Source organism: Eurytemora carolleeae, unplaced genomic scaffold, assembly GCF_000591075.1.
Source record: "Eurytemora carolleeae unplaced genomic scaffold, Eaff_2.0 scaffold892, whole genome shotgun sequence".
In the NCBI taxonomy this organism is placed as follows: Eukaryota; Metazoa; Arthropoda; class Copepoda; order Calanoida; family Temoridae; genus Eurytemora; species Eurytemora carolleeae.
Window position 1 is genome coordinate 79053 of NW_019396799.1, and position 15538 is coordinate 94590.

At 32.0% G+C, this 15538-nt stretch overlaps 1 protein-coding gene across 1 annotated transcript in view; it reads left to right on the forward strand.

Moving 5' to 3' along the window:
- Nucleotides 1-419: 419 nt before the first annotated feature.
- Nucleotides 420-15538, forward strand: part of LOC111708798 (lachesin) — a 50202-nt gene continuing 35083 nt past the window's right edge. The window contains exon 1 of the mRNA XM_023482292.1: nt 420-679. The gene's annotated coding sequence lies outside the window, so the exon portion shown is untranslated. The remainder of the gene's footprint in view (nt 680-15538) is intronic.

Consider the following 15538-nt stretch of genomic DNA (forward strand, 5'->3'; position numbering starts at 1 on the left):
TTGTTTCTTCTGTACTCCTGGTTCTCCTATACTCCTGGTTCTTCTGTACTTCTAGTTCTCCTGTACTCCTGGTTCCCCCTGTACTCCAGGTTCTCCTGTTCTTCTAGTTCTCCTGTACTCCTGGTTCTCCTGTACTCCTGGTTCTTCTGTACTCCTGGTTCTCCTGTACTCCTGGTTCGCCTGTACTCCTGGTTCTCCTGTATTTCTGGTTCTCCTGTACTACTGGTTCTCCTGTATATCTGGCTCTCCTGTACTCCTAGTTCTCCTTTACTCCTGGTTCTCCTGTACTTCAGGTCCTTCTGTTCCCCGGGTTCTTTACCCGGGTTTTAGTGTCTGCTCCGCGGTTTAGGTTTGAACCGGCGGCCTTAGCTCCAACCTCTGGTTTGAACCAACTTTGCCTAGTTCTTACTCCGAGGTCTTCAACTAAACTTCTCCGGACATATTTCTAAACAGAGAAGACAATTTATCTTAATTATTCCAATTCTGCAAATGTTAAATTTTTTTCAACATTTCCAAGACTAGATAATAATTTAATCAATGATGGATATTCTCTAAAAACTGTTGAATAATGAGTTTGAGAATCTGTGTGAACCCTTCAGGTTTCCTGACAAGATTGAATGTTTAAAACTTGAAAGGAGAACTGATTAAAGCTGAGTAGTTTGTCGTCTCTTTATTCCTGGTAAGTTTTCTAACTGATATATTTAGAGTTCTACAGGGTGTTTCTGTAAGGAACCGTATTTTTCATTTCTAATCTAGGAAAGTTGGCCTACAGGGTGTTACCATAAACTTTCATATTCTTCTTTTAATATTCTATTAATCTCTGCCCACCAATATTTTTTTTTCTCGAGTACACAAAAAGATCAAATTACAACTGTGTTAAAGGATCATTTGGAAAATTGCATTTTTTTTTGACAAATATTTTGTTTTGGGTATTAACGCCTAAAGAAACAAACGTTCCACGTATTCTGATCTTATTATGTCAAGCATAGCTAGATTAATTATTATGTCAAGCATATCTAGATTAATTTTTATGTCAAGTTTATCTAGTTTAATTTTTATGTCAATCATATCTAGATTAACTTTTATGTCAAGCATATCTAGTTTAATTTTTATGTCAAGCATATCTAGATTAATTTTTATGTCAAGCATATCTGGATTACCTTTATGTCAAGCATATCTAGTTTAATTTTTATGTCAAGTATATCTAGATTAATTTTTATGTCCAGTATATCTAGATTTATTTTTACGTCAAGTATATGAAAAATATGAAAAATACAAATTCCTGAAAAGGGTTTAATAAATATTATTCTACAGTTTTATACGGAACTCGACAAATTTTCCACAAAATGGATATTTTTAATCTTTAAATCTTTGCAACCTGATATCGTAGATCTTGACTAGTCAAAGATTGAAGTAGCAAAGGTTTATACCACCGTCCTCAAGGTTACAAATTAACCGATATTTGAAAACTAAAGTTTCTGCTACTTTGTTAAAAAAAAGATTTTTGTAAGCGCACAGAAAATTTTAATGTCCTAGCCTCAACAAAAAAGTGTTATAAGCACGAGAAGCTTGGATATATAATCCTCAACATTTGATTAAATGCAATAATATTATAATGTCTGTCTGATTCATATACCCATACAGGCATATTTATTTGTTTAACGGTATTTTTGTTATCTTTATATTATATATAATCTAGACAGTTGTATTTAATAATATATATTGATCTATAGTCCCATAGATTAAAAACAATTTAGAGGTTTTCATTCACAAAAACCCTGAGGCAGAAGCCCAAAGAAGTTCCGCGCAGACAGCATTGAATTTCAAGACAGAGAGAGAGCATGCCCTGCCTGCGCGGAACTACTTTGGGCTTCTTGTTTAGGGTTTTTGTGAACGAAATACCCCTAAACCTTGAGAAGATGCCATATAGTGTTCTATCTGTGTTGTTATTATTCTATACTATTATTCGTATAAACCTGCACCCTAACAATATATTTATAATTCTCCCAATATTATTTTCAAATTTTAGCCCGTAAATCGAGGAAAAAGAAAGCAAAGATAAAGGAATTGAGTCTTTGCCACAAACTCTTATTTTCTAATCCCTCTATCTTTGCAACCCCATGTCGTAAACCTTAGATATTTCTAACTATAAATTATGATACATTAAATAATGTAAGTTTGAAATATCACAGGTTTACACTATCAGGTTGCAACGATAAAGGGATTAGAAAATCTGAGTTTGGGGCAAACACTCAATTTTCTTTTATCTATTTTTAATTAATTATATTTATATTAACATGTAATATATATTCATATTTGCATTATTTTATTTCTATTGATCAAGGATCATCACGATTCAGATAAAAGGAAAAGTGTATATGGATTGTGGAGGGTTGAGGGGGGGGGGTAGGAGACGGGGGGGGGGCACCAATTTTCCAACTGTCCAACAAATTAAATTTTAAAACTTTGTTTCTGTAATAAGGAAAAAGCACCACACAATTTGGTTATTAACGGGACTGTATAGATATAATTTTAACTCGAATGCCCGATTCACAACGGTACCCTTAAATATTTATAAATGATCAATAGATCCATGTGTCCCACCTTAAAAAACTGATTTTTTTCAATTGTGTTTTTCTTCAAAAGGGACTTGCGCAGCAGCACAGCAGAAACATATTGGTAAAATTTCCAGAATTGAACACTTGTTAACGATAGTATAACGATATCTTCCAGATTATTGTATTGTAAACTCGGCTTACTCCTCTTTAAATATAGGATCAATTACTACAGCAGTCCCTTTAATCGACCAATTAACGAATTAAACAAATAACTTCTTATTGAAAAATTTGAAAATTGAAAGATATGAAATAAAACTAGTTTAGTTATGAAGGTTTTAAATAATACAAACTATGCTTTCAAATGAAATTTTTCTGTAGAAATTCTGTTAAATTTAGTTTCGTACCTTGAATTTAATGAATTTATACCTTCTACTGGGAAATCTAAAGTAATCTAAATAAAACAGTCAAACTCCTTTACATTAGAATTAGCCCTAAGAAAAGGTAGAGCAGATGAAGAAAATTACATGAAATATAAGGAATAAAAGGAATGATAAATAAAACACGAAACTAACACAAGTGGAAGAAAACAAAGAATCTTAGAAAGCATTGTCACCAATTTAATAACATCACTAGGGCGAGATCTACGTAGTTCAACCACTTTTCTTGTGCGTCGGATCAAGTTCAAGAGAAGTGGTTCAACTTAGTCTACGTATTTCCACTGATTCATTAAAGTAATTAAGTTTTCGCAACCCAATGTCGTAGATCTTAGATATTTCAAACTATAAATTCTGTAAGATCCAAGATTGAAATATTAAAATTTTACACCATCAGGTTGTAAAGATGTAGGGATTTGAAAATTTGAGTTTGTGACAAAGCCTCAATTCCTTTGGTATCCTGAAAACAATATTTTAAAATTTATCATGTTCTGATATTATATACTGAATAGATGTATCTTGTTTATATACTCTAGAGTGTACATCCCAGTATAATATTACAGAAATACTAGATTTAGGATTTAAAGTAAATTGGCTTTTTAAGAGTAAATAAATAGTTATTTTATTATGGAATGGGGGGGTAGGTAAATAAATAGTTATTTTTTAAGGAATGGGAGGGATGGATGACGTTTAAGCAAAATCATGAGGTAAAAAGATTTTTTTAAAGAAAAGTGGACAGAAAAAATGAAATGTAACAGTAATCGAGGAAAGACGAAAAACAGCCAAAAAGGAAAAATTATGGATTGTAAAAATATATTCAGGGTTTGATTAAAATATGTTAATTTGTTTTAGCTGAAATTATAAAAAATTCCATAATAAAGAACTAACATATCTCAAACTATTATAGATAATTTGAAATATATGTTACACAGCTGAGTTTAAGTCTTAAATATAATTATAAACTTCTAAATGTAGAACAAACTAGTTAGGTTGGGATAATGTGTGGCAAATTATATCAATTTGTTTTTAGAAAACTAAACTAAGATTCTGTCCTAAACTACAATCATCTAATATTTAATATTTTTAGTATTTTAAAATCATGAAGCATAATATCTATTCGTAAAATCAAAACACGCTAAAATAATTAATGTTTAAAAGAGCAAATAAGAAGTAAACCAGGTGTGTGCAATATATGAAAATAAACAAAATTGCACGTATGTAATGTAAAAATATGACTTTAATTAAAACTCCGCTTTTTAAAAGCTTTTGAGAATAATAAAAATGTTCTGAGTTTCTATTTTGTAATTGGATAACTTTGCTTTTCTGGCACTTTTCTTGTTTTTTATTATTCTTTACTTTTCTTACACTGAATAAAATCAACACTATAGTCTCAAAGTTGTAGAACTAATGTTGTATAAATTTAACCTTATCCTTTAGCTAGTTCTCATGGTTGCAATGTAATAATATAAGATCACAGGGTCATACCTAATTTCACGCATATACAGAAATTGAACTCTAGCCACAAAATTATAATTGCATTCTGATGATATTATGTAAATATTCAAATTTGGTTTCTTATCGTTGTAAGAAACTTAAAATAAACCATTTTCTTTCATCATTTTGCATTATATTTCCTGGACCAATATTTCATGTAAAATCATTAAATTATCAAATATTTCAAATATAGATTTTGAATATTTAAACAGTTAAATATTTAAGTTCCGCATTTCCCTAGCTCTGAAGGTAGTACAGGGTAAAGGATGAGACAATTGTACAGAATTAATTTATTCCGCTTTCTTACATTCAGGGTTCCTTGTAGGCCAAAACGTGTTTATTTCTGTGATTAATATTTCGTAAACCATAAAATTACCCAATGGAATGCAGAAAGCAAAAATCAAGCCTCAAATTGTCATATTTTTTAGAATTTTGGGGTCGTCTTTACAGTTCATCCGTTGGATTTCAAATATACGAGGTTTTGATTTTTAGGGAACTAGCTGTATTTGCTCCCGCTTTTTACCCGTGCTTGGTCTGAAATTACGAATTTAGCTATTTTTCACTAAAAGAATCTATAGATTCTATAAGAATCTCAAATACAAACAGAGATAACAACTTTTATGTATATAGATATTGGAGCATGGATTTTAGATCATCTTCTTTTTTATGAAAACTATTGTGGACTTTATCATGCATGTCCAGTTTATGCTTAATTTCATTATATCAGTGAAATTAAATAATCAGCGTGCTATAATGTTAAAGAAATTGAGGTTTTCCCGCAAACTGAAATGGTCCGATCCATATATCTTAGCAACCCGGTGGTGTACGCCTATGATTGATGATTTGAAAAAAGATGAGTCTACAACGTTCTGTTTCAAAAATATAGAGAATAGAAAATTTGAGTTTGTGGCAAAGACTCAGTTCCTTAGCTGTACATTTAGCTGCTAATTATAATTTATAATAATAAAACTTTAGAACCGAAATAAACTTTATAGCATAATATTTAACGCGTTATAGCATCAAAATATTACCAAACTTAATGAAGTGCCCGGCGTTCCCCGTGGAATTTTAGAAACAATTGAAATTCTTAAAGAATTTTAAAGAAATTTTAAATTTTTGAAAGAAAATAATTTTGATTTAAGAAAAAACATTTGTTCTGGTTTAGCTAACAATATGTACAAGTATATACATATATATATATGAGCGAAGAGCAATATTATAAAGATAATACAGTTTTTAAAACTATTTGCTGGTACGGAGGAAAACACCTTGGTTCTTGAGGTTTTAAACTTTTATACTTTACATTTATTGTTTAACGTCCCACAAACAGCTCTATTTGGCTCAAACACCTGGTTTACACTCTGTTATTAAAGTTTAACATTCTTTTAGACATGTTTACCTAATCCTTCATGTTAAATTTGTTTAGCATGTTAAATTAAATAATTTCCGTAATTCTGGCAAACAAAAGGGATAATGCATTTCATTTATGCATAAATTAAATTAATTTATTTGGAGCATGGGGACCAGTGAGGGGAGGGTGGGAACCAGGAGGGGAAGAGGGTGGGGACCAGGGGGGGGAGGCAATAAAATTTGTCGGACCTAGATTAGATTAGATCAGGAGTTATAGTTCCTTAATAAAAAGGGAAAACCGACCGTTTTCTTTACTTTTAAACATTTCTACCCCCCCCCTGGCCTCCCCCCCTTCTTGTTACATAAAAGGATTTACCCCCTTTGGCCTCCCCCTCTTCTTGTTACATTAAAGGATTTACCCCCTTTGGCCTCCCCCCTTCTTGTTACATTAAAGGATTTACCCCCCTGACTATGTGTTACACCCAATCTTCAAACATATTATGGGGGCTTATAAATGCAACTATGTTTAGACAGTAACCATCCTGCAACCATCCTGCAACCATGTTTAGACAGTAACCATCCTACAACCATCCTGCAACAATCCTGCAACCATCTTACAACCATCCTGCAACCATCCTGCAACCATCCTGCAATCATGTATGGTAGAGAAGGGGTTTCACCCTCTTATTACATCTCTACCTATCTTCTCCTAACGATAAAGGGGTTATAACCTTTAAAGCTAGCTCTGCCACCCTTCTTTTTACGTTTAATTATCCTCTTGCTACATTATTTAGGAGTTCAACCCTCCTGAATATGAGGGGGTAATTTTCTTTTTATCATCAAGAATTTATCTCCGTCTTCCCTCAATCTTACATATAAAGTGGGTATACTGACACAACCGGAGTTCTCCAATCCGTTGAATAATTAATCTTCTCTGAGCTGAGATATTGGAACGAGGAAGAGAAATCTCAAGAGAAAATTTCATTTTCTTCTAAAACTCGAGCCAAGGGAACTAATCCTAACAGACGGAGAGATTTTGTTCTTTCTTTTAGTGCATTTTACCGCTACAAGTCCCTCCTCTCATTTAAACCATATAATTGATCAGCAATCAGTAATAATGTTATGATAATTCATCTTAATCAATACACCTACCATGACAATTAATTACTACCAGTAATTCTATGATAATTGATTTGAATCCTAAGTGATGTAAATCAGTAATTATATGTTTATTGAAATATCTATTCAGTGATTTGTAAAAGTGCTAATTTTTAAAAAATAAAAAACATAGAAAAAGTCAAATTACAATTTTATTTAACAAATAAAACATAGACAAAAGTCAAATTACAATTTTTTTTAACAATAAAACATGGACAAAGTCAAATTACAAATTTATTCAACAATAAAACATAGGCAAAAGTCAAATTCCAAATTTATTTAGCAATAAAACATAGACAAAAGTCAAATTACAAATTTATTTAACAGGAAAAGAGAAAAAGCACGATGAAGAACTTATTGTTTGCTTTTGGTTTTCAAGAAGTAATTGGCAAAATTCTCATAGATTTTTGTTTGAGAGTTTGAGACCTTTAAGTCCCAGTGAGCTGCAACTGATTCTAAAAAGTGGCGCACAGACCTCATAAAAGCCTAGTTTTAATTTCTTAATTACTTTTGTCCTTTGCAATCCAAACTAGACAGATGGATAAGGTCAATTTAAGTTGTGATTACTGGTTCGACATTGCAGCCTCTTACCTCCTATAAGATATTTACTATACACCCAAGTAGAAGAAATACAAATCAAAAAAGTTGCTTAGTCGAAATTTTAAACTTTCATTAGATCTTCAAAATTTTAAAGAGACGTACGTAATTTATTTTAATTTTGACACGTGTTATTCTACCTCTACTTTATGATTCCGCTCTAATATCTTCTTATTTGCATTTCTTTTACTATTTTCATTTTTGTCTGGATTCTAAATTCTCAATTTATGAACTTAAAGTTGAATTTTGTATTCTTGTGTTATAGTATTAACGAGAGTCCTTTGTTGTTTAGCGAACAAATACAGAATTCTTAACATCGATTCAAATATATTCCTGATACAATACATATATATCTTTATATACTTTGCTTGGCTTTCTGTCTGTCTTTTTTGTTTGTTTGTTTGATTGTATAATCTAATAAACGTAAAAACGGCTGAACCAATCGAGCCCAAAATTTTTCCCGGAAAAAATGTCATATTTATTATTTTTGAAACGCAAAAATTTAAACAAAAAAATCCGTTACATATTTTCAGCCCTTTTTCTTACATTTCTACCTCAGTTCCCTAGAGTGTTTATTCTTGTTAAATCAATTAATAAACCATTCAAGGATTATGCTAAAGGTATATTCAACCTTGGAAAAGGAAGACGACTGTTAGACTCAAGATATGACTTTAAACACAGCAACTGTTTACAGGCCCGTTTCACTTGATAAGTTGATTTTTTACGTTATTGGTAGAACTTTTTGCTTTATAACACCATAAAATACACGTATGATTATTTAAATGTCGTCTTCATATGACACAGTTTTATATATCCCTGAAGAAACTTATCTTGGCCTCTGTAAATTAGAGGTTTTGGTTAAGCGTAAGTAAGCCAAACCTTTTTAAACTATTTTCACTCAACGCGGATTAATACTTTTCTATAGGGCTGCGCATTTTAAATATTAAAGTAAATGACATTTCTCTCGATTTCGACGCAATTTTGATTTAAAGATCAAAATATGACTAAAAATATTCCGATAGAAGAACAGGATGTATGTTGTAACAGTTAGTTTTTAGTGTGGCTGTAACTGCTTTCATACAAACATCACCATAAACTAAGCTTTCGGAGTAAAGAGAATAGAATATATATTAGAGGGGAATTTACTAGAAAAAAGTGTAAAACGACCATTTTGTTGAACTGTTTCCATACTTCAGGTGTACTTCACATATTTATGCTAACCTTTCGGGCCCTGGAATATAATTTTATAGAAAATTTAAAATTAATATTAAAAGAAAACCAAATTATGAAATAGGCTGGTTTCATAATTGACCAATGATCATTTTACATAGACTCTATGCCTTTCACTTACAAACGATGATTTTCCGTTATAACTATAAATCAAATGATGCTTTTTATTCACCTAATTCATTATAAAGTTTATTTAACAGCTTAAAAAATTCGACATTGAAATGGATAGTCTAGGGAAAACACTGTATCAATGTACTCTACTGCATATTATTTGTGAACATTTGCATGATTTGTACACTTGGAACTCCCTTCAGGCTGAAAGGGACTGAAAAAAATTATACCGAGAGATTCTCTAAATTCCCCTCTAATATATATTCTATTCTCTTTGTTTCGGAGTATACTGTACTGATTTTCAGCACACTGACCGAAGAAATAGTGGGGTTTAGTGGAGAGTGATTATAGTTGACCATTAATCAATACAGAATCCTGATTAGAGAATAATTAGCCGAATTCTAAAGATTAAAGGTTTATAGTCCCAAGGGGGGAGTATTGGCTTTAAGTAGATGTCAAGCACTTTATAGCTTTTTCATCCATTCTTTCTTAGAAAAACAGAAACTGAAAACTCTATAATTCCTACATCTTTGTGATCTGATGGATTAGTTCTTAGTTTTTCCAACTTTGAATAAATGATTCGGCAGAAATTATGGTTTGATATTTAAAATGTTTAGACAAAATTGGGTTGCAAAGTTCCTTCTAGAGGCCATATTTCACTTAACTATGGCTTTTAAAGATAAGGAATTGCGTCTTTGCCACAAACTCTTATAGTCCAATCCATATATCTTTGCAACCCAAAATCATAGACCTTAATATTTCAAACTATAAATTGTGCTTGATCAAATAATCTAAGTTTGAACTATTAAATGTTTACATCATCAGGTTGCAAAGATATATTTGAGTTTGTGGCAAAAACTCAATTCCTTTGTTTATTCAATCTTTAAAATATACTTCCGATAGAATTTGACCAGATTTCTCTACAATAAACAAGGATCTGGAGTTGTCTGTACAGTGTATAATTTTCCCGTAAACATCGGCATGTCCGCACACAGCTATTGGATAATACAACCTTGTTTTTTACTGAGCTTTTAAAATATTAAAGATTATGTACTGAAATATTTGGGGCAGATTTAAACAAAAAAGTCTCTCCTCAAGTTCTCCCAATAAATTTGAATTAGTGCTAATAAAATATCAAGTTGTTCACCTTGTGACCCAGAAGAAATTTTTCAATTTTCACTTTGCAAATCCTTTATACTGTGATAGATACATTCTGTGTTGTGTACTTTGTATGTAGTACATTGTTCTGTGTACTGTGTACTATGTTAAGTTTCCTGTGAACTGTTTATAACACTGTGTACCGCGCATTTGTATTGTGTTTACTACAGTACAGTAAAGCACAGTACAATGTGGATATTAAAATTGTCTTATCTGTACTGCTGTACTGTATACTGTGTCCAATTGAGTGAGTGATAAGAATGTATAATGTATCTCCCTCTAGAACTTTATACAATGTTCCATCGAAATAAATCATTTTTTTTCTATTTAAATGTTCGATCTGAGAGCTTAGAATGAGCTGTTGAATTCAAAGTTTCTTTTAAAGTTTCAGATTTGAAACTTTTTTCTTTAATTTTAGTCTGAACTTCAGCACAGTCTCACAGATCTACATAATATAACCTATATGNTGTAGGATGTATAAACTGATTGTATACAGGGTGTAGGATGTATAAACTGATTGTATACAGGGTGTAGGATGTATAAACTGATTGTATACAGGGTGTAGGATGTATAAACTGATTGTATACAGGGTGTAGGATGTATAAACTGATTGTATACAGGGTGTAGGATGTATAAACTGATTGTATACAGGGTGTAGGATGTATAAACTGATTGTATACAGGGTGTAGGATGTATAAACTGATTGTATACAGGGTGTAGGATGAATAAACTGATTGTATACAGGGTGTAGGATGTATAAACTGATTGTATATAGGGTGTATAATGAATAAACTGTTTGTATACAGGGTGTAGGATGTATAAACGTATAAACTGATTGTATACAGGGTGAAGGATGTATGCACTGTTTTTATACAGGGTGCAGGATGAATAAACTGATTGTATATAGGGTGTAGGATAAATAAACTCATGTATAAACTGTTTGTATACAGGGTGTAGAATGTATAAACTGATTGTATACAGGGTGTAGGATGTATACACTGTTTGTATATAGGGTGTAGAATGAATAAACTGATTGTATACAAGGTATAAGATGTATGAACTGATTGTATACAGGGTGTTGGATGAAAAAACTGTTTGTATACAGGGTGTAGGATGTATAACCTGATTGTATACAGGGTGTAGGATGTATAAACTGTTTGTATACAGGGTGTAGGATGTATAAACTGATTGTATACAGGGTGTAGGATGTATAAACTGATTGTATACAGGGTGTAGGATGTATAAACTGATTGTATACAGGGTGTAAGATGTATAAACTGATTGTATACAGGTTGTGGGATGAATACAGAATGAAAGGATGAACAGAATAAAGATAGGACTGACAAGTTTGTTTCTAAAATTTCCAACTAAGTTGAACAAATTGTAAATTTTCTAAATTTGGTTGAGATCATTCCTTCTCTCTCTCCTGTACACCCAAGTTAAACCGAGTTGAAAACCCTTCTCCCTGTCTATACAATTAGTTGAGTTAACTTAATTTATTCTTTCATCTTTTCATCCTTCAGCTTCTTCTCTTCTTTTATATAAAGTTTTCATGCATTTACCACCCCCCCCACACCCCTCGGTTAGGATTAAAGGTTTATACTTTCTAAAGGTTTTATTTTAGCATCGAAATAAATACATTCTGTTCTCTGGTTAGTTAAGTGTCATGCAATTTTTTTGATAAATAACATTTGTAAGTTCAACAAAGATCTGATGAGAAGATACTGGTTACTATCTGCACCGTGGTAGCCAAAAAATTGTGGATTGCTTGTCGTCTTTGTTTTCCTTAAGCCCAGGATATGAATTGAGCCTTTGTCACAAACTATAATTTTCTAATTCCTATATCTTTGCAATCCGATGTTGTAGGCCTTGGTTACTTTAACTATGAATAAGTATAAGTTTTGATTATCAAAGACTTATACAATCATGTTGCAAAGACATAGTTGTTAATAAATTTGAGTTTGAGACTAAGACTCAACTCCTTTCACCTAGGATTCCTAAACTTTCAATTGTTAATATTTTTTCAAAAAATGTTTTTTGGACATTTAATGGAAATAAATCAGTTATAATCTATCTACATACATATGTTAACACAAATTCGAAATATAAGGAAGACGATTTTACCAACTCAGAAGCCGTCGACTATTTTCAAGATGTGTGTATCTATTTCCGCCATGAAGCGCCCACATGTCACCCTCGCTCCTTCGTTCCCCCCTCACCCCTCTACACATCCCAGCCCTCAGTCAGGTTAGGAGAGTTGAGCTAGTAACAGCTCCGACACAGGGAGCCTCTTGACTCCTTCATGATGATGACGCAGATACTCAGCTAGCAGCAGGCGGTGCTTACCCGAGGGTTCCCAGTTCATCATGCATTATAGAGACAACATAATCGCTCAAACGCCAGCATGATAAAGCCGCGATCCCGTCCTCAAGGGGTGGATAAGCCCTGTTGTTCCAGTTCCTGTTGATCTGCTCCACCAACATGAAGCTCTACAACACTCCCATGAAGTACCCACAAATATTCATCATTAATTCTTTTGTTAATTTCTAAACCAACCAATTTTAACCAAGTCTTATGCAAATATTTCAAAACTTTCGTTTTTTATATAAATGTTAGAAATATCCATTTCAGATATCTTTGTTTTATTATAGTGACTTTTAAAGTCAACAACATAATCTTTAACGAGATTTCATAAGCAAACAGCATTTATTCCACTTTAATCTGGTTACCAATGTAGTTGAAAGATTTCTCCAACCTGGATTGTTTTTTAGAAATACTCATTCATATTCTCCAAGTTAAAATGTACCTGAAAGCTAACTGGCTGGAAAATGTACAGTTAGAAGAGAATTTAATAGATATCTCTGTATCCAAGTTTATCCTGGTTAATATATGCTAAACCATTCTAGACCCTCTCCTGGGGAAAGTGAGGAGAAGGGGGGGGGGGTCCAAAAAAGGGACAATTGAAATATGAGAATGAAAAACTTAAACACATTAGAAAATTATCTATACCCAGGTAACCAAACATAGATCAGAAATAAAAGAAGAACCAAACATAGATCAGTAATAAAAGAAGAACCAAACATAGATCAGAAATCAAAGAAGAACCAAACATAGATCAGTAATAAAAGAAGAACCAAACATAGATCAGTAATAAGAGAAGAACCAAACATAGATCAGTAATAATAGAAGAACCAAACATAGATCAGTAATAAAGAAGAACCAAACATAGATCAGTAATAAAGAAGAACCAAACATAGATCAGTAAAAAAGAAGAACCAAACATGGATCAGTAATATAGAAGAACCAAACATAGATCAGTAATAAAGAAGAATCAAACATATATCAGTAATAAAGAAGAATCAAACATGGATCAGTAATGAAAGAAGAACCAAACATAGATCAGTAATGAATGAAGAACCAAACACAGATCAGTAATAAAAGAAGAACCAAACATAGATCAGTAATAAAAGAAGAACCAAACATAGATCAGTAATAAAAGAAGAAACAAACATAGATTAGTAATAAAAGAAGAACCAAACATAGATCAGTAATAAAACAAGAACCAAACATAGATCTGTAATAAAAGAAGAACCAAACATAGATCAGAAATAAAAGAAGAACCAGACATAGATCAGTAATAAAAGAAAAACCAAACATCAGGGGCAGCTTATGATATTTTCCAGGGAGAAAATAATTAAAATTTTTAATCCCCCCCTCCCATGGAAAAAATGTCCCCCCCCCCCTGGAATTTCTTACAGCGAATATGGTCATTTTTATGTCGAAATCATGAGCAGCTTGGCGGTGTAAGGTGGAAATTGTGTTTGCAAAATTTCGATTTTTATAAAAAAAATTTTAATTTGAGTAAAAAAATGGCGCCGCAGGAAATTTTTTTATCTAATCTTCAAAATCAAAACTAAAAGACTTTTTGTGCTCCTGATCTTTCCAGGGGGGGCATTTCCCCAGTTCCCCCCCCCCCCAGAAGCTGCATCTGCCAACAAAGATTAGAAATAAAGAAGAACCAATTGATTTCAAAATCTCTTCTTGTTCTCTGATTAAATATAATGCTAGACGCATTCTTACATCCTAAAGACAAGTGAACTATAATTTTCTTTTAATCCGTGTTCTCTTCTTAAAATTATAAAGTCCAAGAAAGGGTCTTCTTAACTCTAAGCTGAGATAAAAGTAGAAATATTGCTAAACTCTGTTTGAAGATGTATACTGTATAGATACCAAATATATTTATATTATGCAAACCACAATACCTGCTAATATTTCCAATATACAATATACATTTGGAAATCTTGAATAATTCGGGATTTATCCATTTTAAACAAAAAATTCTAATTTTCCTTATTTATAAAGGAGAAACTGCTGAGAGAATAGTTATGGATCTTAATCATTAAAACTGCATTCATACAGAGGTCTAAAGTTTTGAGCATTATCTCCATCTTGTGCAGATTTAGGATTTAGCCAACACCCCCTTTAATTTTTCGCGTACACTCCCTTTAATTTTTTTTGATTTATTGATTTTGAGCTGATATAGTTTGGCAAAAGGATTCCATCTATGATTTATCCCCTGAAGGGGGGGGGGGGGGGGTGTTGAGAGTAAGAAAGGAATAAAGCTCTATTAATCTTTAAAGGCATGCAACCTCTACAAAGTGTTCCAAAATAATTTATTGGAGAAATATCTTTTTTTATAAGACAATGTATTTAAGGCCACCTTATATTTTTTTATTCAGAAGCCCTGTATTTTTTAATTTATGTTTTTTTGGCTAAGAACCGAGTCTTTTTATAAATCACAATATTTTTTCCTGGCGTTGCCCACGATATTTAAAAAAATCAAATTTTGAAAATTTTAGCTTATGTTCTCTCAAAAAAATTCGGCCAATTTTGTTCAGCCGTTTGGCCAACTATAGCTGACATATAAATATATCTACAAATATAGATTTGAGCGAAGATGTTTATTGTACTTTTTAGAAACCCCCTGTATTAATGTATGTTTGTAAACCACTCCATAAGTTGAGTAAACTTTAAGATATTTCCATTCAAACACAAGAACATTGAACATCATAGGGAGATTACCATATTTACTTTCATCAAAATAAGATATATCAAGAATTTATCTTTTTAAGTTTCAATATTTTCAATTTTTCAAAGAAATTATGCGAATAATATAAGGCATTAAATCATCAACAAAATTGTAAACAGCCCTGTATTTATGAAGCAAAAATTGTGACTTGTCCCTATTTATGCAAATTTCTGTAAACAGTCTCTTTATATAAAAAACAGGGTGCTTCGCTCACCTATAAACGTTACAATATACCTGCAACCAGGTTTTCTTACATGTATGCTTCACTGGAATCTAGGCAAAAGGAGAAGTTCAAATCTATGCAACATTACTTGTGAGACTTTGTGACCTCGTAGCCCCTTTAGTTTTGATTTGATTGA